Genomic DNA, 23,311 nt, shown 5'->3' on the forward strand with positions numbered 1-23,311 from the left:
CCCGCATCGAGATGGTTTTAGCTGGTTTACTCATTTAGGCAGTAACAAGCTGCATGAAAGATATGGAAGAAATCTCGTGCGAAAGGAACCGGAACCGAGTCGAGTGAGGTTATGTTTGTGTCCGTCCAAGCATTAATTTTTTGAACTGACGTTACCTTAACTCCCAGGTATTATTTTGTACGGTACATGGGATAAATTGGGACTCAAATATATGAATTAATAAAATACCTTTCATTTTGCGGTATGGGACGTGTGAAACTTAATTATAAGATTAATAGCGAATAAATACCTTAAGTACCCAGGGCACCTCTGGCTACGTCGAAGAAACCCCCTGCAACCGCTACCTACCTTAAGCACCTAACCTCCTAACTAAATTCCCCATAACCATCTGAACTATCGGTTATCGCTTAAACGGCAAACAGATAATACACTTCCGTGCAGATATCGAGTGTGTCGCCAGCCGGAGGTCGGCGTTCAGGGGGGTAAGGACCAACGATGTCCCCGGTGGGTACGATGGGTTCCTTGGTGGAGATCGATGCCACCCCCTTCTCACGGGAATCACCGTGGGCTAATCAAGCTAGTGCAGCTTCTAATACGCTGGAAGGCATTTAATCTCGACAACTTGCTAACGACCTGACCAACACACTATACATTCCCGATAAGCAAAGACCCAACAGTGGCAAGAAGCATTCCCCGATACCTTCTACGACGGCTTCGATACCCGCTGTCTCTGTTTGTCCCTTTCCTGTATTCCTCCCTTGATTTCACTTTCGCTTCAGAAACGAGCAAACCCTCTTTGGTCCACTTGGATGCTCGTGGTCGTTCGCGTCCACCTACACAGCTAACCGAACCGGGGGATAGGGGTAGGTCTAGACAAGCGAAGTCGTAGCAGGTTGAGAAGTGGGTGTCGAAGAAGAGGGCGTCAGGGTGAAATCCGTTCGGAAGGGTGGCTAGCATTAGGTGCACGTTTCTGTACTTCGTTGCCAGCCGAACTGTATCTCCATAGCGTTACTTGTCCCATAAACAGAGAGCACTATTCTCCAGTCGATGGTCTTCGGATACGATGCCGCTTGTGCCCCGAACAAGCTACACGTGCTACCTATATATCTATGGATATAGGGTATAGTTTCGCGAACTAGCGCCGTGCCATGCCAACCCAATTCAATTTAAACTTCGACGCTCGCGGAGGAGGCCGGATCGGGGTGGATTCGTAATGCGCACGCGCCACAGCCACTAAATCGCCCGAAATTAATGCGAGTTATTAGTTGACGGCGATAATTAGGAGGCAATTGCACGGAAAAGCGACGTGCCGTTGCGTCGAGGAGAATTCCGATGATCTGGCTCCGGCTGATCAACCCTTCCCTATCTAACAGAAGAGTGCTCCACTGAATTGTTGATCCTCGCCAACGATTCACTTCCTAATACTAGATCTCATATTACCAACATTAGAGAATAATTCAATTAATAACTGAACATCAAAAATTAAGGTACCTATAATTGTTGTTAATTCAACTAGGTTAGGTTTACTCAAAATCCTATAAAGGTACACATAACCTAATCTAATTTAGCCCAGATTATATAATAGGTATGCGATCACGATTAGAAAATCAACGAGTATAGAATTTACCGTAGCGCCGTTGGTATTTAGATGGAACGTGTATCCAGGGTAGAAATCCCGTCCCCCAGAAGTCATGGGAGAGCGGGGAGACTACAAAAGCATATTAGATACTTCCAATATTGGCTGCGGCTCAGGAGGCTGCGGTCTGCCCACAGATTCCCGACAAACGGAGAGAAGATACACGGTGCTGGATTTCCAACGGTTGCAATACACTTAACCCGATGTATATTTGCATGCACGCACGTACGCACGCATGCACGCACTTTGTCCAAGGAGGGTTGGATCTAGCTGAGGGAGAGACTGGTAGGTGTGTGCCGGTTGCTCGTTAATATTCATACAAGCCATGAAGCACGGCGTCGCACACTCGCGAGCTCGTATAAAGTATCGGTAAATAAATCATAATGTGTTATTGCGTATTTGAATATGTTTGATGCGAGGCTTTGGGGACGTCGAAAACCGGGCCGCTACTTGCCTCTTGCGAGGATGCGACGTCTGAAAGCGAATTGCCTTTGTGTCCAAATGATACCAATACTACTCACGTTGGTTGTGAAGAATAATTGAAACATAACCTAACATATGTATATAAATATCGATCAGAATCTTAGTAAATAATGGCGGGCAGGTAATGAAACAGGTTAGGTTAGGTTTGAATCAAAATTAAAACTAACCTTAAAATTCAATTGAACCACAGATACCTCTAATCCAGGTTTGTCGTATTTGACTGAGATCCAATATTAAAAATGATATCACCAGGGGTAGTGCAATAATCGGTAGCACATTGAAGACGATGTTGGCGTTGTTATCGATTCCATGCAATGTTTCGGTGATTCATTGCTTCCCCTCTCCCAAGTATCAACTAGGGTGGTAGAAGCCATTGTGAATCGAAAGTAACGCAATATACACCCCACGCATAACGAAGCGTCGAAGTGTAGGTGATATCGATGCTTTAAAATATCATACATATCTGCATATACGTAGGTATCGGCCCCTTCTTTCTGTCCACCCCCTTTCGGTTTTTTCCGAAGGATAAGGGCATCGTACTTAATGAGTCGGGGAGAGTTGGTCCGCAACCCTGGTTGCGGATCAACCCCCTTTGCACCCCGTTCGGTGGAAGGGGCTTGGCACCCGGGGGACGATCCTAACCTTACTTTGATGTTTCTGTCTTTGTTACTCGTTTCTTTCTCAGCCGTTGTTCACGTTGTCTGATTTATCAGCATTCTTCGAACCGTCCCGGTAACGAGGCTACGTTTTCGTGTTCCATGAGAGTAGTCACGTGTCAGAAACAAAATATGTCTTTTTCTTATTACATTTATCCCACTCTTCTTGATTAACTTCTTCTGTGTTCTTGTTGAACATGAAATATTTTAGACGTTCATCAATATGACGTAATTAAATGGCAAGTTTAATCAATCGGTCAGGTTGATTTTACAAAAGTGGTGATGGGGTTGAGTGTCTGCCAACTAGCGTAAATCTTGAGTCACTGGTTGAACGGTGGAAGATGCTGTGATACGGGGGCATGTGTCGCGGTAAACTCAGTTAATTAGACAAGAGGCAACCATCGCCACCCCTCGACACCACCGAGGCTTGTTAATAACGCGTAATTACCATTATACACGGCGATACACTCTTCCAAGCCCACGTTGGCGACCCCATTAGATAAGACGACACCTTATTATACGCGAACTAACGTCGCTGTATCGTGCAACCACAAAACTTCGAAGCGTAGTGTCTCGGCATGGGATAAGGAGTCCCCTTTTCCTCATTTTCATCGAACGAAAATAAAGTCTCGTTAAGAAAATCGGGATAATTAAAGCAGATTTTAGTAGATATCTGCATAGTTAATTTATGGTTAATTTTATGGTTAGTATGAATACACTATTGAGTACTAAATGCCAAACAATTTCAAGTTCTTCAACTTTCACTTTACCAGCCGTCGGTGGATGAAAAAGGAATTTCATATCATTTAGAATGAAATCAACAGCGGTATAGCAGCGTTTAGCGCTTAATTATGAGAGCAAACAGAGCTCGGGAGCCCCCCTTCTTGTGTGACCTCCTCGAGCGTGTGCAGCCTCTAGCCGCTTCTTTTACGATTTATGTCATAATCACCTGAAAGATAGGTCCCGAGGAACACCGCGAGTTCCCCTTTGGCCCTCGGTCTCCTCTTCAAGCCGGGTTCATTCTTTCTCGAACGAGGAAGCTCGGAGTCGCGCGAGCTGGAGCATAAAATGCATTTAGGGTTAATGCGACGTGTATCGCGCGCAGGCCGCTTTCAATTGCCGCCTGGAAAACGCGAAACGAGGTGGCTCGTGTAACCACCAGCTGGACCCCGTCTGAACCCTGAACGTTAAATGTTAAATGCCAGCCATTCACTATTATCCCGTCTTTTTTTTCTTGTTCTTATGCATTTTTTGTTTTTTTTTGACGTAGTCCGCACCCTCGACTTGTGAAAGTGCGTATCAAGCGTATGCGTTTACGCTTGCCGCGGCTACGACGACTTTGGACCATCAACGGTGCATGCTGTTTCGTGCTTCGTGGTTTTCCAACCGAGCAGCAAGGGACATTAAGAAAGGGTGATGACTCCTTCACGGATGCCGTGAGACAGCATTGTTCGACATCGCGTGAAAAGCGGCAGAGACATCCGCTTTGACGTCCATTTTCTATTTACCTCTTTGTCCCAAGACCTGAACTCTGCCTTTGCATTCCTTCCCCTTCTTCGACCGCTACGCTCTGCCTAACCTGTTGTTAACATTCAAAATGATGTTTAGTGGCGGAAAAAGTTTGTGAAAAGGTGTAATTTTGTTCAGTCTTTTAACTCTGTTTCCAAATATTGTCAATTGTTATTTGAGGTTATATCGGTAGATTTGAACAATTCTCCTGAATACGTAACACAGTTCGAGGTTTACGAATCTTTAAGGTTATCTAATTTTTATCCCGCAAAATATCGTTGTATGTATAGGATAAGAAGAGGTGCTCTGAAAACGAAGCCGAGATGACGTTGGCAACCGTACGGACGCTTGGGTATAGTATTAGAATCCAAATGATCCCATTACGAGAACAACGATAAAACTAACAAAGATGGAGCCGCGATGCTGCTGCGAAGACTCGTTTCTGAAGTTAAAATTGAGGGGTGCCTCGACCGAGACGCGCGTCTCCGTACACATCGAAGTAGTACAAGAAGAGGGGGCCAGTCTTGCAATTTTCATTATTTTTACGCGAGAATTTTTCTTGCCCTCCTTCCATCGCCAACTGCTAGGACCTGGTCGAACTTTACTTGAACACCATCCACGTGATCTTTCCCTTGGTTTTCCCATGAGGTTCGAAGGACCAGGTTACTGTGAAAATATTTCTTTTTCTTCTTTTATATGAAATTAATTCGGAATCGTTTTCGCTTTGGGAATAATTTCATTTCTTTTTTTGTTGAGACATCTTTAATTGAAGTGTTGTAATTATTATAGAATAATACGAGTATTTCGTCCCTATGATAATTTGAAAAAAAGAAGAGAAATAAATTATTCATTGGTGTACCGGAGTAAGTTATAACGTGCTTGCATCTACCGTAATTTGAAAGCGCCACCTATTACCGCCGCCATCATATGCAGATCCTAACCTCTCCAGTAGTTATTCTTCAGTTCATTCGCTAGAATAGGAGGTAGAAACGTAACCGTGGATAGGTAAAAATCAGTCAGCATAGTCAAGCCACAAAAGCAAGGGAAGTTAACTCGATCGTACGATGAGAATTAGCGTGGTACTAGCGAATCACCGGGTCCCGGGCTTTCCACAGAGAACCGTCGACTGCCCCTGGCGGGTTTCGAGTAGCTACACGGAGGATGCGGAAAGGCGTCATCGTCCGTTGAGGTATAATTTACACCCAGGCCCCCAACCAACACCGTCGGGCTGAAGAGGAGTAGGTACCTACTACTAGTAGGCTGCTATCGCGTACGTAGCTCCGCCAGGTACGACGACGTGTACATATATATATGTATAAGTATGTATAACCGTGTACTCGGGGGCGTAGAAAATTTCATTCCCGCGGTTGGTTTCGTCCCGTGAACGAGTGCACCGGCAGGCGCGTGCATGTACGCGTGGAAATAATGCACGAGTGTGCCGTGAAACGAGTACGAATGCGAGTTACCGGTACCCCGGGTACCGGCATACGTGCTTCCACCTCTCGTACACGCGTTCTTCTGCAACCACCCTCTCGGTCGACCCCGTTCCTCATCCCCTTGATCCACTCTCGCCCATCCACGTTACCTCCCCCTTATTCTCCGCAGGAGCGCACCAAGGCATTTAGAGACCTTTTCCCCGACTCATCAGCTTTGTGCTTTTGCCGCAGCGGCGACGGCGGTGGCGGCGGCGGCGGCGACGGCGGCCACGGCATGTGCCAACGAGTAATAACCGCAGCTTTTGCCCGCCTCAAAAACATGAATTTTCACTTCAACTTCCCGTTAACTGTGCCCTCGCGAACCAGCTAAGTAGAAAGTTAATTTTTTAATTATCCCCGCGATATCACTGGAGGTTATCCCGAGCTACGGCTCGATGAGACTCGGCGACCAATTGGGAACTTGGACCCACGGAAGGAGCTACGCCACCACCCGTTCCGTGTCGGGTTATGACGATCGTTCCGCTTACTCTCGGCTAATGTCACCTCGTAAATGCGCTCGTATTAGTCTTTCCATTGTAGGCTTCGGTTAAAAGGAAAGTTTCTTAGCGCTGTTCTCTACTCCTTAAATTTGATGAATATCATCGTTGGTTATTTTGCGACGCTGTTGCCTTGCTTTTAATTAAGACAACGAAACTGCGTAAGCCAAATTTTGGAAAATATTGACTTGGGAAAGAAATTAAGGTTATAAGTTTAACTCCATACTCATTTTGCTTTCAGAATTCGCCACCAGGGGAACAAGTTTCCCTTAAATCTAACCATGCTGCATTTCTCTTATATTTTTTGAAAATTTTATACTGCTGTGATAGGCACTTGTCATAAAAAAGAGAGGACTTAAACTATCCCGCATCTAAGACACAGACCTACTTGGTAGCCTTATTGACAAGTCCACTAGTAGTTCCAGGACGAAACATTCTTCCTTCCTTCCTTCCTTCTTTCCTTCCTTTCCTTCATCTCGCTTCCACAGCACAAGCTCCATAACTTTATTCATCAAATTTATCACCAGCAAACTTTTTTTACTTCTCCAGTTGAAATTTACTTTGAAAGGAGGAAGATTTGCCGCCACAAAGGAGACAAAAGAAATTCACTGAGAAACTTGAAGATGATACTGAAACAAGTGTTCCGGTAGTACTTACTTTCAAAGAGGAAGAAACGCCGGAAGCAATGTGTTTACATTGGAACTCTCTGTTGCCGAGACTTAGCCCTTGCACGACACTGGAAGGGTCACTTGTGACCCAGACCTACGAAACGTGTGATTATCAAAAAATATTGTAAAAATCTTACGGTGTTGCAGCCAGTGTCGCATAATTACAGAGAATGGTAAATTAGACAGCGAGTCGGACACGTTCCCGTTTTCCAGCCGCTAGGACGGCCATTTTTCAAAGCGGCCGCAACGTGTCGGGGCCGGTAAAAAATCAGGAAACATGTGTATCGATATACATCCACGGTAGAGACACGTTGGTCGTTACACTGGCTACTTTGCCTGGACAAACAACAGGACCTGTTAACACAAAAGAATCACCAGCTTTTCTTCTTTTTTTTTTCGGTCGCTAGCAGGACTCTAGTTCAGCTCGTGTAGAACGAGCGTTACGTTGACGATCCTGAAACTAGCGAGACGATTTCGCGGGCAAAAAAAGGGGCAGAGAAGCAACAGAGAAGAGGCAGAAACGTGGAGGCAGAGGTATATAAGGCCGTTTCGTCAGTCTCGTTGTCACGGTTGTCGCGGAATGAGAACGTACGGCCAGCTCGTATTTTAATTCCGCGGACAGAAGCACCCCCCTCTGGACTGGGCTGGCCCGCGGGGTCACCCCTTTCTTCTTCGCGTCTCCTATGAGCCCTCGCTGTTGGCTGGCTGTTCCTAACCGAGTCGTCGCGACGCCGGCCGCGTTGACATTACCCCGCATAATATTTAATAATTATTTTCATTAAAGTCGTAATAAAGTTTAGAATACTTTATTAATTTATAGGCCAGGGGAACGCGTTTAAAGGGCGGCTCTCTTCCTGTGCTGCGTCTCGCGGCCATTCGTATCAATTATCGTTCGTTCACGTGGTTGGATTAAGGAGTTCGCAGCCTTTTTGGCGAGTTTCTTCGAAGCTTTCTCTCATCGACGCCGACTTAACATTCCGGTTGACCAAGCCGAGTTTTAATTAGAAAAAAGATATCCGCCTCGTCCACGTGGCGTCTACGTTAGGTGATGATTTATTTACCGCTCGAAACGCGCCACGGATAAAAAGTTAATTAAGAGGAATTAATTACCGCCGCGACTCGATGTAATGTAAATTAATCGCGAGGAACTCCCGTTAGAATCGTAAACAGGTAGAGGCAAGCAAGAGAAACGGCGTAACGCAGACCCATGCCGGTGGGCTCGTTGACAGAGGGCGCAGAAGTGCAGTCGGCTCTGCGAAAAGCACAAAGGACGGGGAAAGAAAAGGGAAATCCTTCAGACTGTTCGCTCGACTCCGACGGAATAAAGGGGTTAACGAGATGGAACGGAAAAACAACGAAAAGGAGAATAAACGTGTCTTCTCAAAGGGGTGAAGGATACAGTTTCCTAATTTTATTTCGAGAAGAGCACTTTTTCTCCGGCTAGTCTTTGAAAAAAGTACCTACCCACGCGAGTGGTACTAGAAACAAAACGGCAAGATTCAACCCCCCACCCCCTCCCCCGCCCCTCAATCTGTGCTGCGTGCCGCGTCTGCACCACCCTCAACCCCTATATTTATTATGTTATACTTGGCGTGGTCCGGTCTTCCTTACGCCTGAATTGAAAAAAATCTTTCTCCCTCCAGACGAGAGACGTATGCTGCTGTAAGCAAATCGCGTTACCCAACGTCCGGAACCATCTCGACACTCTGAAAGAAATTAAAATAAATACATATCTTAATTAAGCTCCGGCTCTACCTCATCTACCAAGTGACTGAAAACCGAAACCGCCCGGATGGATATTTTCAAAGATGAAAATGATGTTCCGTCTCTCGTATCGTATAATGCAATTTTTCTTGCCTTTGCGACTACTAAAATTTTGCAGCGATATATAATTTATTAGATGTAATAAATTTTTCGTCAGGTCAGGGGTAATGAGAAATTTTATGCAATTGAAATTTTAAAAATACATTGGAAATTAAGCAAAATGTAGATAATATTAGATCTAACAGTAACGATTGTTATGATAATTATACTAGCAGCGGTGGGGGTGATGGTAGTAACGCTTCATCGGATTCGTATTACACGTAGGAAAGTAACAACTTTATTCGAATATCTGTGGACAGTGTTTGAAACTTGCTTTTCCTAGTTGCCACGTTAAGAGTTTCCCAGGACGAATCGTCCTTTTTCGCTTGCAACTTGCTCGCAGCGTCCACTCGGAAAACATTCGAGGAAATATCAAGTAGCCCAGCTGGTGGTTTTTAAGTGGGTGGTAACGGAAATTCGGTGAAAATTTCGTCGTCTATCAGTTTACGTTCCTTTCGAAATACAGGTTTCCGTGAATCATCAACCTTTGAAATAGATGGGGAATTAAAATAAAAAAAAAAAAATAGGAAAGGGAAAACTGTTACCGTCTCCGCATAATTAATCCGGGATACGAACGGGGAATCTGTTTAGCGTAATTCTGCGAAAGTCCAAGCTCGAAATATTTTTTCAAAGGCGCCTGATTACGTGGCGTGGTCAGAGAACTTTTTCGTTCCACCGTTCCCTTTCGTATAACGCGTACGATAAATGAACCTGAAGAGAGTCGGCAAGCCTGAAGTCGAAGGAACATGCGTGATCGTTCTTCGGAGATTCCGGAATAAACTGAACAATTTCGTGTGTTGCTAATCTAACGTAATCTATACTTATTAATCATTTAATTTTGATACCATAACGCGAAGAAAAATGGAAAAAGAAAATCTGCAAAATTTGATATTGAAGTCAAGTATCGATCAACGACACGAGACGAAGAATTGAACAAGTGTCGAGGGTTGTAAAAGTAGGAAAAGGGGTAGGGGTGAGTGTACGTACTTATTATTATTTAGGCGTGCAGCGTGTCCCTTTCGAGCAGGGAATTACATATTCCTAGCAACGACCGCGCCGAGACGTGCACAGACGGACTTTTTATTTCGTCGTTGCCTTTGCCGGCCCTCGGTGTCAAAGCGGCCAGGTCCTCCTCAAAGTGTAATTATTTTAGCTACAATTAAAAATGTGCAGACCCGCCGGCAACGGCCAGTGTACGCGTTCGGTCTCTCAGCCTCGTCCGCATCGATCCTCCTCCGTTCCTCGGGTCAGATGAGTCTTTCACGTGCTCGCAAATACGCGAATAATTATTCTTTTCCACGGCAGAAGGAACGTTTTTTTCCCCACTCACACCCGCCCACTCCCGCTCTGGCCAGGCGCGTGTATCGCGAAATTAGAAACCCGCGATGTTTTTTCGCGGCTTAATTGGTCGCTGTTCCTTTCCTCTTCGAGTCCGTTCCGCCGGGCTTCGCCGAGAACAGGCTGCTTCTGTTCCGTGAAACGCCGTAAAATTGAATAATTTGCCCGTTCGAGGCTCCAGACAACGTTTGCCGAGCTACTAACTAATAGGCGTGGCTTTAATTTCTATTTAAAGATGATTTCGAACGCAACGAACAAGAATTTGTTAATCTCTTTTATTACTTTATTGCTATTTCCAGTGAAAATGTTCTATCATTCATTCATTCATTCATTTATTTATCTTAATTGCCTTTCAGACGGTGTTTTTAATTTTCATTTTTCTCAGCTACCTATTCTTTTGAATCTCGACTCGAAAGGGGTTAAAATACATGTCTGAAACATTATACTCTGCAGAATAGGTATAGTATTGGGGTAATACTTGTCGAAGGGGTTTCTTCTCGTTGGTTTATCTTCGAAATCTGAAGAGGGGTGGACAAACGTTAGCATCATCGCGGACAAAGATACTACAGGCACGTAATTACTTTTAAGGAGGGCCCTGGCCGCAGAAAAATATGGCCTGGTAGCAAAAACTTTTCCAATTTTAATCCGTCATTCGTAGCAGGGCGACCGGGTGGGGGGAATAGGGGGGGTGAAAGGGAGAAAAAAGCGCGGTAACTGTCCTTTCGTAACAAGTTGTTGCTCGGGGAAGAGCAAATAAAGGGCGTGGTGGGCCTGGCAAGAAAGGGCTGCCTCGAAGAAAGATTGAGAAGCGAATCATAAATAAAGGAATTAGCTTTTAATGGATGTTAGCCACTATTAATTGTGGAAAGTTAACCCTTTTCTTCGCCACCTTCGACCGCGTTTCATTCTACCCCTCTGTCTACCATCCTTCTTCCATTCTTTGTCTTCTTTTCTCTCTTTAACGGAAAGATCCTGCTTGTCTTTTGAGACTGACGAGTTAGATGGCAAAAGAACCGAGGGGAAAGAGGGGCAAAGCTGGACCCGGCCGTGTAGAAGGGGCTGGAAAAGGGCTGAAAAACACGGTACGGCCTTTATTTTACATTTCCACCGACCATTCTTTCTTTGTGCGATAATTAAGTAAGCTGAATCCAACCGGTAGCCGGCCGTTCATTCAAATTTGCTCCAAGCTACGTTAGTGGTCCAGGGATCCTTTGAAAATTATCTTTTTCACACGAACGTTTGTTTCCTTTGGAATGTTGCGCGATGGTTACATTATGGATCAGCGTGAATTCAAGGTATCGGACGTAACAAGAGTGCCGACAATAAAATGCAAGATAAAATCGGTGAATCTTGGCTACTTTGCATCTAAAGAGGTTACATATGTTTCTTTACAAAATTGCTAGGCCAAATGTGGTGCAATATCGGAAAATTTAATTTTAACCCTTTCGGTGTCTTCGTTCGCTATTACACATCAATTTTAACGATTTAATTTATGACCTTTCCTTATCCTGACCAAACCGCGCCTGTTAGTGCGTACTCGAACCAGTTGAGCAGGCTTGGGTTAAATGTTGATTACTCAAACGACTAGTTAACGGGTTAACCAGTTCAATCTTTTCGCGTATCGATGCTGGTGCCTGTTCGTTTACGCGTGATGTCACGAAAGAGGAAGTGGGATGTGCAAACACATATACATTCGCGAAGCATATTACGTCTTGGAGACTCGAGTGTACCAGCAAGCTGGAGTTATATTAGACAGGAGCGAAGAGCTCCGGTGGCAACTGCCGTCTTTCACTCGGCACTGAAACCCTGCGCGCCAAGAATCTTGCTAATTAGATATATAAGGAAGCTAATTGTAATAAGGTGGAGTCGGGTGTACACGAGGAACTACCCCCCCAAACTCCGTGCCGCCCTCCGTACGTTAGCATCTTCTAGCACACGCACAAACGAGTTACGCGCGTACTTTCCTGACGCTGCTTGCTTATCCAACGTGCGATGGAATCGAAGCTGCAGCGATTCATGGTGAAAGTGAACGTAATTTACTTACACGGTGTCACGGTGTTGCCGTGTAACTCCCTCTAACATGAATTCTCTCTGTTTGCAGATGATACATCCCTTGGGTGTGAAATTAGGACCGTTTAGTATTTTCAATATTTTGCATTCTTCAAGGAAAATTAACTTTGATTATAATTGCAATTAACAGACACAAATAAGTTTGAATAGGAAAGTTTATTGATTATTAACTCCTCGAATGAGAAAATGATAAAAACTGATTAGAAACAAACTAACACAAGAAAAAATCATAAAAAAGAATGATTCTTCAAAATGATGGTCAGTAAAAAAAGGTGCGCCAAATATAGTCAGCGATTGCATGGAAGTTTACGACGAACATGAGAGGGGTAAAAAGAAGTGGGGTGGGGTGTGAAACGTGTTGTAGTTATAACGAGGAGAGGAGTAATTTAACCCTTCTTAGAGTCGTCTTGTCTTCAGGATACCCTCCTCCGGCAAGGCCCCACCGTGTCGTCTTATCACCTTCCTTCTTACGCTGTAATCTCCGACCCCATCGTTCAGCGTTGGTTTATTTAGACTCGGCAGAGGTGATCGCTTGATTAAATACTTCTTCCGTCGGCTTTACTTTCATCGTGCATGACGCCCACGGAGAAATATCCCGACGTTATAAAGTTCCTGCTGTAAAACAGCGAACAGGGACCTCCTTAATTAAAGCCGAAAACTTTTGCCGGGAAATTCATTCTTTCGGCTGACACAATAATCGTCATCGGGCGTAACAATGTTTTTCCAGTTCAGTTTTCTTTCTTTCTTCCTCTGCCTTGGTATTCTTCTTCTTCTTTTTTTTTTCACGAGTCTTTAGAAAATCGTCACAGTTTTTACAACAAAACAATGAAAAGGAAAGTTTACGGTGGTTATTCCTTTCGTTCCCTGTGGCCTTTTAATCCGCTCGTTTGTTTGGAATATTTAATGATTTGCGATCATTAAATCTTGCAAGCAACGATACACCTTTGAACGCGATACACCTTTTGTAGCGTCAAAGGTATGCCTTCAAGCTTTATGGAACAATAGTCTTGAGAAAGTGCTGCGTCAAAGGTTATTATTGCTTCTTTTTTTAATACATTGACATAGATTTTTATGTGTTTGAACGAATTAATTTAGTTGGTGTATGGCATTTGAACAAATTTGACTGAACGAGGTTCTTTTGATATTTATTTGTTTTAATTATTCTTTGAATTATAACATAATGTTCGGTTGGAACAAACATGGCTCAAGATGTTCTTTTTAAAATAAATTTTTAACGTGTTTCGTGAGTAATTGGAAGTTAATATTTGAAATTAAAATATAAATTGTCTGATTCATCCAACGACATTATACTGAACAAAGAATAAATCCTATCGAACCTAAACTAACACCTTCATGATTTAAATGCCCCAGAGTTTAATCCAGTGTGGTCAGTTATCAGCGATCGAGGATCATCAGGAAAGTTAGGCCTCCCTGTTCGGTGGGAGATAACAAAAATACGAGGCAAGTTTTCGGCAGTCATAACCCTCGAAGGTGCGAGCCGCACGGACATTAGCATAGTAATGAATATTATTACATTTCGGCTGCACACTCAGTTTAATTCCATCTTCCCACTCGTAAAGATAATAAGCGAGTAGCTGCTTCTTCGACGAAGAGAGGTACGGTGGCGGGGGTGGTAAGTTGGTCGTCGAGGATGGATCGTACAGGCGTTAGAGTAGGGGAGGGGGGTGGAATAGGGTGGTTTTGAAGGAAGCGCGGAAGGTGGATGCCACGGGGGGTGGTACAGCTTTAAGAGGTTCGCAGAAGGAGTAAATATAAACTTGGGAAAGTGACAAAGATAATTCTAATAAAAGCGACGACGACGATGCCGGAGAGTACTCCCAGTTTCTCCCCGCTTAATTCGTGACATATTCCGGTATTGCATTACTTTTGTCCCGACTTCAACCCCTCGCGGCTTCACGCCGCAGTTCCTTGGCCCACCCTTCGCCCCCTGAATTGCCCTTTTATATTCGCTGCTTAACGGCAATGCCGGAGGATGCTTTCAAATTCACGGCGAACCAACGCGCTGGAAATTGTGGTCTTCTTCGACTACGTGATTTATCGATTATAAGACAGATGTACCAAATTTTATCATTTTAACCAGCAGTTATCCTAAAATTTTAAAATGATATATCTATGAATCTGCCTCGTGTTACTGTCAATCTTCCTTTCTATGTCAACCAACTCACCCTCGTCTTCTAATCAGCCAGCCCACATCCGCACACCTTCATCCCTCGTCTATCGAGAAACGGTAAAATCACGAAAGCCTGTGTTCTCCTCCTCTAACAGTCGGGTCCGCGGTTCGTCCGCGACATATTTTTCACTGTATGGCCGACGGACGACCATGCAGTATGTATATTTCCATTCCGGCGTTATGAGGTGTGCAGGATGATTTTATATGCAAAGAGTAGTTTAGAGCTAATTGTTAATAATAGGATTGGTAAGGTGGGAATTCGCCCCGGCCGGCGGCCGGCCCACCCACACCACCGGAAAGGCTCGTTCGGCCTGGTGCGCGGCACCACCTCTACAACCCACCGCGGCGCATCTCATTTGGCACTGGAGTCAGCGCGTTGCAGATCTCTTGCTGTCCGTCCGTCCGTCTGTCTGTCTCTACGTCCGTTCGTTCCGTCCAGGCTGTCCGTAGGTATTACGTAGGTATGTACCTACACGTACGTGTAGGTCCTCGCGCCATTTCCGTCCGGGATATGAACGTATATATACGCGTCCGCCGCCTACCTACACCCTCTAACGTACATACGTATTATTACGTATAAACGCGTAATTCTGAGTTATACGCCCGGCCTTGTTAATGATAATTAAAACGCCTCGCTCTATACTTTTTGCCTTGGAATATTTTCTGAAATTCTCGCCAGATAATGGCGCCATCCGCGCTAACCCCACCTCCCCCCATTCTACTTGCACCACCCTTTGCCTTGCCTTGCCTTCCACGCCGAAACGCGAGTCCTCGGATTACCTACGACCGGCAGAGGGGTTGGGGGATGAATCGTTCTCTGATTTCTACGTTCACAAATCGAATGAAGCTGCAATCGGGGAATGGAAAGGGTTCTTGCAGATCGATTCATTCGTTTTAGGGTTTTTCTTTGTTCCATGATCATTTTTCCTCCAAGTTTACTTTCGAACTGATAAATATTCCCTCGCACATTGCACCGAAACGCGATAACGACATTGTATTACGCAACTGCACAATGTTAGTGGGATAACAGCGTAGTTAGTTCAATAATTCGCGCGATGGTCCAACGTACGAGGGAGATTATATGTACACTTCCCTGCTAGTTCGTCGCTTGTTCGCCATTTAACATTTAACCGGCAACCGAATTGCCAAAGAAAATCAATCCACGATGTCCTAGCATAATTATAAAATGCCCACGGTTCATTTGGAAGATGTTGAAGGGAGGGATATTGAACTTTGGGGTATAGATTCATTCTAGAAGGGGGATACATCGTACAAAATATGGTAGCCATGCGATTCTCCATGGAGTAACTTTACGGACTCCCTTCTATTTCTGATTATGGCTTTGCGACTCGTCAGCATGAATATTCATTATTCGATGATATTTCTCGTTGCCCCCATCTATAAGGCACTTCCATCCTCTTGCACACGATCGTTAATTCGTAATGGCAATCGAAAAGTATAAATTTCTATGGTGAGAAGGGTTCAGGGCGCACCATGGGTACCGTGGTCTGTTGTAAAGCTCCTCGATAAAACAATTTGAAAAAAGAAAGGAACCTTGATTTTTCATTTCCAATGAGGTACTGCACCCTGCAACAGCCCTTTTAGCGAAAGATAATCCATTAACGGAAAAGGGAACGGAACGCTTGTCAACTGTCGGTTACGTATCAGGGGATGTCATTATGCTGACTCGCTAGCTATCCCAAGCCAGGAAACGTAGTGTCCACGTTTCTGTCGTGCAATTACACGGCGAGAGACGCGTATAGAGAAGCTCGATGCAAGTGATGGACGGTCGAAAGTCAGTTGATTCGTGGTTCGGTGGATGCTGGTCCACAGATGACGGTGGTTTGCCGGCGAGAACGGCCGTTGAGGTTAATAGGCAGCGTAAGGAGGGTTGCTTTAATGCGAGCCCAACGTTGAAATATTTAAGTTCACGACTCGCTCAGAATCTGCGCCGACCTGGATACCTCGGCTTGTATCACGATTTAGAATGTGTACGTGGAGATGTGCCGTTGGCTGTGTTCGACCCGTGCCGACTTCCAGCCAGATAGGGTTAGCGGATTAATGAAAGCCAATTCGCAGGGTCTGGGTAACCAGCCCTCTCCTTCGTCGCTCTCCTAACGTCACCGCGCCATAAACAAACCCGAGAGATTTGGATAACGGACGATCCTTCGCTGATATCTGGCCCTGCTGAATCCCGTACCATCTTCCGAAGGGGTTGCTTGTTTCGAACGCTTCCAAGTTCCATCTTGCCTTGTCGACGCTTCATTCTTATTTAACGCTTTAATTCCTATGCTAAAAGCCAAAATTTGACATAAATACCTTATTTTTATTTTTCATAATTTTAAGCAGCTAATACGAGTACTTTTTGTTGGAGAAATGAGGGATTGAGTTTTTACTACGATTCGAAATAACAGTGTGACAAAAAGACATACTGACGGGGTAATATCGTCCACAATAAAGCTACATTAGCACCAGTTGAACGATACTCCTCCGGTTCTTCGTTGAAATCCTTCCGCACGAAAGGCGAGGCGGATAAAAATACCATTTGAATATTTGGCGTACATCCTAAGCATCATTTATAACGCGTGACAATAAAGTCTCCGACTGGTAGTAATCTTTATGGAGCGATACGAAAGGCATGTACATATCCTTCCCTTTTCCTTTCACCACCATGGCACTGCTTTTACGATATGCTAAGCGTCGCCCTTTTCAAGAAATTCGAATCTTTATCGCCCTTGGCGAACATTTTCTACTCCCTTAGACATCGAATTAACGAGCTGTGCTAACAAATAAACTACTTATCCGGCACGACATTTCTATACGAGAAATTCAATTGCTTTATAAAGTTAATTATAATAATAAAAATTGTCCCGTATGCTGGACTTTTTGAATATGGTACTTGAATTATAAATACAACGAATAATAATTGAAATTCCGAAATTCTATTATTCAGATTTAATTAAAAAATGTGAACGTTAGCTCGCCAAAGGGAACGAAGATCAAATACCAAATGTTTCGTTTTGCTAACAGATTTCATTTGGCCCGGAATTCGAGTAAAATAGATTGAACGCCTCTTCTCGGGAGAATTTTTATTTCAACCCCACTTTAGGGGTGGCTACCGTTAATACTGAAATACGACTATTTCTCAGGGTATTAAGTGCATTCGCGACCTTTAAGATTAATAACAATAATAGTATACGACGTGGTAAGGGCGTCGGTGAAGGGAGTATAAGTCAGTTGCGGCTAAGGATTGGGAGGAGGGGGAGTAAGTTTTGAAGCCAGATACAAATTACAGCTCATTTTTATGCCATTTTAATATTGCCACGCGTCATTAAATATCCCCTCGCTCTGCCACCCCTCCGGACGACGTCGTTTTCCCGTGCGCCTATTTTCCTGGCAAGGAATGAAATATTTGTACGCACCCATTAGCGTCCCGAAGACGGAAGCCTATAGAACGACACGAATCGCCTGGAAGAAACGTTGCTACCGTTGAAAAATCGTGGCTTTGGTGATCAACCTTAAAGGATCATTTCGTTTACTCTTCGTATCGAGAACAAAGGGACGAAGATGAGTCAACAGATAAAATTGCAAATAGGGTAAATTCAATTTCAGACTTACAGATAAATCAAAATTGATTTGAAAGGGCAAAATCAATCCTATACCGTAACGTTGCTGACTGAATGTTATTAAGATTATGAGAGATGATAATTTTTTATCACAAAGTGTAACTGTACGAAATGATTCGTTCCGGAAACGACGCATCCAGCAGTAGAAACTTCATAAACGTCGCTAATTTCAAGTAACGCGTTTCCTTCTTCTATCTAGCCCATAAAGTTTCAATTCTTTCCTGAACGCTTTCGCGATTGCCGTGGATGGAAGGAGTCGCTTTTACGTTCGTATCGCGTTTCAAGTTATGCTAATTCGCAAAAGCGAAAGAACGAGGCTCGTTTCCACCCCCTTTTCCCGTGTTGCCATATTTTTCAACTCGATGCATTGTGGCAGCATCGAACGTATTCATAACTCGCGTTTTACCAGAGACGACACTCGGCCTTTTACTCGACCAACAGGCCAGCACGTTGCTAGATGACGATTTTATGCCAGCTTTTACGAGCTGAAAGAGCACACTTTGAATCGGGATTCCAGGAGTTACCGAGTCTCCAGGAACCAGCTCCTCCAGCGTGACGCAAACGGGACGGATTTCAACTTTTATTCCAGAACGTTACCACAGCTTTGTTCGTACGTGGCTGGCTTATTTTTCCCCGGCTTAATTCGCCTTACGGCAAACTCCGACTGATGTGGACTACACGTTCCCTAAACATGTGTCCGTTAATACTTAATCTGGAATCCTGTTTTATCAGAATCCTTCAACCAATTTCAACTTTTTTCCACTTCAGTATTTAACTATAATACGTTGTTAGAAACATTAAAATGATTTAATTAAATCCCTTGTTCACTCGATTTGTTGAGACGTTCGCTGGCTACCTTATGGTATATCGCCAACCAGCGAGTAATTCGCATGATCGAAGCTTCTTGAAGATCAGACAAGTGGATTCTGACTTCCTTATGAGGGTGCCAAAGCACTGAAGGGTAGTTCGGGAGGTGGACTGGGGTGAGTTGTTTCGCGATAGTTCGGACGATCTATGAGCTAGAGTTCGCTAAGAGACCATGAAAGGGTGGATTTACTGGTCTGACCTGCGTTCACACTACACAAATTCAAGTGACCGTTCGAGTTCCCTGCACCCCCGCCCCTTCTTGGCGGCTAAACTATTTCCGTGTTGTCGGCCAGGAATCCTCGCGACGTTCAATGTTTTGTCGGGCATAAATTTCGGATCAGGGAAAACATATGAACGGTGCTACGAAGATTTGCCAAAACTTGAAAAAAGTTAATAATTTGGAAAAATTTATTCAGTGATATTCTTCAAAGATTGATCTGTTGAAACCCAATTACCAGACGGACCGACCCTTTGAGAAAAAAGGAAAAAAATGGAAGCCTGATCCAGCGTGATATTTTTTTACCCTCCCTTCGTTGAATTACCTATAGTATGGGACACGGTCTCGAAGAGAAAAGCGACGCTCGTTAGTTTCGTGAGAAATTAATTATTTGCCCGCCATCGCCACGGCCGCTCGAGTAATGGTGAAAAATGTCTGGATTGTGCAGGATTACATCGGGTGCCGGGCGTAGAAAGTGGCGCGACCGGGCTGCGGACGAAGGAAAAGAATAAGAAGGAATGTATCGGTGTTGGCTCGTTACACTTAAATTGGAAGGAATGACTGAGTGCTCTCATTATTCACCGGGAACAATATAGAAAAAGACTTCCTACATCGTGCCTCACCTGACCAACAATTCCGCGGGACTGATATCTGACACGAGTCGGTTCTCTTTTGTACTTAAATGAATTAAAAATTCGCTTGTTGTTGAAGAGATTTAATCTTACGTACGTCGTAGACCCAATTCCTGGTAACGATTTTAACATTCACCCAATAATGATATCCATTCGTGTTAAAAGGGCATCGAACTTGAAGAACACAGATGACATTAGCATCCTCTATTAAATGCCGTTTACCCAACTCGTTGGCGCGACAGCCTTTAACCCTCTCGGCACCAGCAAAACCACCAACGTCCAAGGGTAGTGGGTTGGCGTAGTTTGAGCCGACCGGTGGTGGCCGCTACTCTAAGATCAAGTGCTGTCCAGTGGTGCACTAAAGCCAACCCCTCTAACGTTCGTCCAGTCGACTGGTGTCCAGGAAGGGGTAGACTGATAAACCAACCGCTCCCGTCCCTCTTGACCGGATAAATTCTTGCGGTCGCCCACTGAAGCACAGTGGCTCTCATTGTTCGACCTGCTTTCTAATGTTTAACTACGACGTTGACAATCTATCACCCATATTTCAACATTGAACTCGAGTCAATTTTCTTGGGTTATTTATTGATTGGTAATAGTAGAGTCGTTATCTGATTAATCATTAAAAGGCGAAGCTGTCTTTGTTGATCCAATGCCAAAGGTATGAGTGTCATACGTAGTACTAAATATCTGAGGGAAACGACCCAGAAGAGAGCCAAGACATCTATGGATCCACGTTTGCTTCCAAGAACACATAGAGGAGGTTTGCGATGGGAAGGGGTGTTGGATCTCCTCTATCCAATTATCATGATCTTCGGTCAACGCCGACGGGAACATCCGGTAACAATGCTCTCGACTTTCTCAACGTATCCTTTTAACCTAAACCTCTTCTTTTCTCGACAATTCCTTCGATCCTTTTCTCTCTCTCTTTCTCTCTCTCTAAGCCTCTAGGTTTCAGGCGAATTTTCTTCAACTTGACCCAATACTCTTCAGCTTCGGTTATGTTACCCATGGGGTGGCGAACAGCGTGACCAACTTGTCGTGATGACGAGAAAGGGTCACGCGAACACTGTCGCTTCTTTCTGTCACGATGTCGTCCTCACGAAAGGTGAAGCGAGCAAGAGTGGCTAGGCTTAGCAGGTGGATCGTGTTCAGGCTGCATTTCGGCAAATAGGATGTCTCTGGAGGTTTGTTCGATGTCCTTCAGAATGCTTACGATATGGCATGGTAAAGTGATCACGTGCTGAATAAGTGATAAAGATCTTGACGTAATAAAGATCTTAATTAAGAGAAAGCTGTCGCTAAAATTAAAATTTCAACAGATTTTACAGAAATAAATTATTAATATTCCTTTAATAAGTCAAAGGAATGCGACATAATTTTTACTAGCTTTACAATTCCTATCTTCATGAATAACCAAAGTGAGATTAAGTGCTGTTGCTACACGTAAATATAAACGTTCTTGTGACATTTGTAAAGGTACTATTAAATCGTCGTATCAGGAACAAGTTACGTTACATACTGGCTGGTGTTTCTCTGCAAATTGGTAGCTCGATTGTACGTTGGCGTACTTTTGATTTATTCTAATTGCTATTTCGATAATGGAGGCGGGGTGGTCCGGGCTCTTGCATTCCCATTATCGAACTCGAGAAATACAATTGCATTCCAGTTAAGGTAACGTCCGGTACCAAGGTTCCCGGGTAATTATTAGTTAATTTGCCGTTAAATCTTCGCTGACCGCTAAATTATCGCCGAAGGAAGAGCTGACTGTGAGAAGAGGGCGGTTCTAAACGCACCTGATTGCTTTTACGATTCAACGATTCTATTCTTTCTACAAAATAACTCGGGAAAATAGATTCTACTAATTTGAAGTATTACCTTCGTTAGTTTATTTTCCAAATTTAACACATTCGGAACAGTTTATTTCGTTTTATGTGAATTAAATTGACGGACAGTGTTTTTGTTCCTTCAATCCAATTTAAAGGGCCACTGATACTGGAAGACGGATTGTTGACAAATAAACCGCAAACCGAGTGGTGACCAAAACCACTCAAGGTTGTCGTTCGCGTTTGAACGGCACGTATTGTTTTGCGCTTCTCAGGAAACCACGGTACCTGGAATTAGTTCGTCCCTGAAAACCACCGCGGTTTTCTCTCGCTAAATCCTACATTACATCGTTTATAATTAATAGCAATTCTATAGACATTTTGTGGAGCAAAATTTGACATTTCAAATCGGACATATTGTGTCAGGAAATTTTGAATTCTACGACTGGGTGACTAATGCGTAGCAGCATCGAAATTTCTTGCTACACGGGAACATCCTCGAACGCGGTGAAAGAAGATGAAGCGAACGGATCTGAATGGCTCCCATGGGCACCCAGTTCGAATCCCATTACCGGACTCGCGTCCGTTAAATAGGTTTCGCATCGTCAACCGGAAAATGTACATATAGCCTGTAGCTTGTCTCAGGAAAAATGTTCTTCTTCACCTCACCATGGAAATCGATGCGAATCCATCGAGACCTTGAAGATGGATGTCTTGAACCTGTCTTGACTCCGACCTTATATTCACAGTAATTCTTCTCTTCCTTAGTTCCACTGTACCTGGGTTAAAATGGCCCTGTACAGGAAAGACTAATGAATAAGCTTCTAGTAGGGGGAACGTTAATATTTCGAGAAAGCGTAGATTGCAAATTGGGAATCACATTCTTGTCCCATCTAACCTTTCTTAACGACCTACGAAATTATTAAGCACAGTCCCCGTCGAACTGTCGATGGTAGATGTAAATAATGAAACAGGTCGTGGAGAAACGAGTGGAAAGGGTGTGGAAGAGGGGCGATGGTATAACTCCGGCGGCAATCCATTGCCATTTAGAAGTTTTAATAACATTACGATATATAGTATGCATATAACGTAGCTCCCTCGAGTAAGGAGCTAAAAAATCGACAAGAGGATGGAGGAGAGCTCATTCCGTTCCTAAGTCGTTCCACTTGTTCCTGTCCTTCTTGTTTCCATCGTCACGGTTCTCTCGAACGATTTCTGCCAACTACGGGCCAAGAAGAAGAAGAAGAAGAAGAAGAAAGAAAAAGAAGAAGAGGAAAGTTTATAAAATATTTAAAAGTACGGAAACATCTCCTATCGCCCAGGGCGATAAATTTCCACTTACATTTTATTTTCGTTTCGTTCGCAACGCTCGACAACGGAGAGTTACGGGGGTTGGAGACAGGAGGACGGGGGATGAGAGGGGGTAAGGGATGAAGAAGAGACAACGGAGACGCCGTAGGGAAAAGCTCAAGACTAGCCAGGGTTTCTTTCCACAAGATCTGTTAAGAGACCAGGGGTGTGGTATTTAGGGTACATCGCCTCGGTTGGATTTAATTATGAATGATAAAAATCACCGCTGTTAATTGAAAAATTACATTTATGTTTCTTGTTTTACAAACGGTAACGATAGATCTCCTATACCTTTAGCTATAATCGTCGATGACCCCTTAACACAAATACGTGTACCTTAACTTCTTTTCTTTTTATGATTCATTTACCTTCTATGGAATATAATGGGATATATTATATAATAAAAT

At 43.9% G+C, this 23,311-nt stretch overlaps 1 long non-coding RNA gene across 2 annotated transcripts in view; it reads left to right on the top strand.

Moving 5' to 3' along the window:
- LOC114876922 overlaps window positions 1-23,311 on the top strand; it is a 91,981-nt gene that overhangs the window by 28,271 nt on the left and 40,399 nt on the right. Inside the window, exon 3 of one of the 2 annotated variants that reach the window (XR_003789472.2) lies at window positions 4,046-4,520. The exons of the other annotated variant lie outside the window; for it this stretch is intronic. This is a non-coding gene — a long non-coding RNA (uncharacterized LOC114876922). Of the gene's footprint in view, window positions 1-4,045; window positions 4,521-23,311 lie in introns of those variants that run through there. 2 annotated transcript variants of the gene reach the window in all.

Source organism: Osmia bicornis, chromosome 1 (assembly GCF_907164935.1).
Source record: "Osmia bicornis bicornis chromosome 1, iOsmBic2.1, whole genome shotgun sequence".
Lineage (NCBI taxonomy): Eukaryota > Metazoa > Arthropoda > Insecta > Hymenoptera > Megachilidae > Osmia > Osmia bicornis.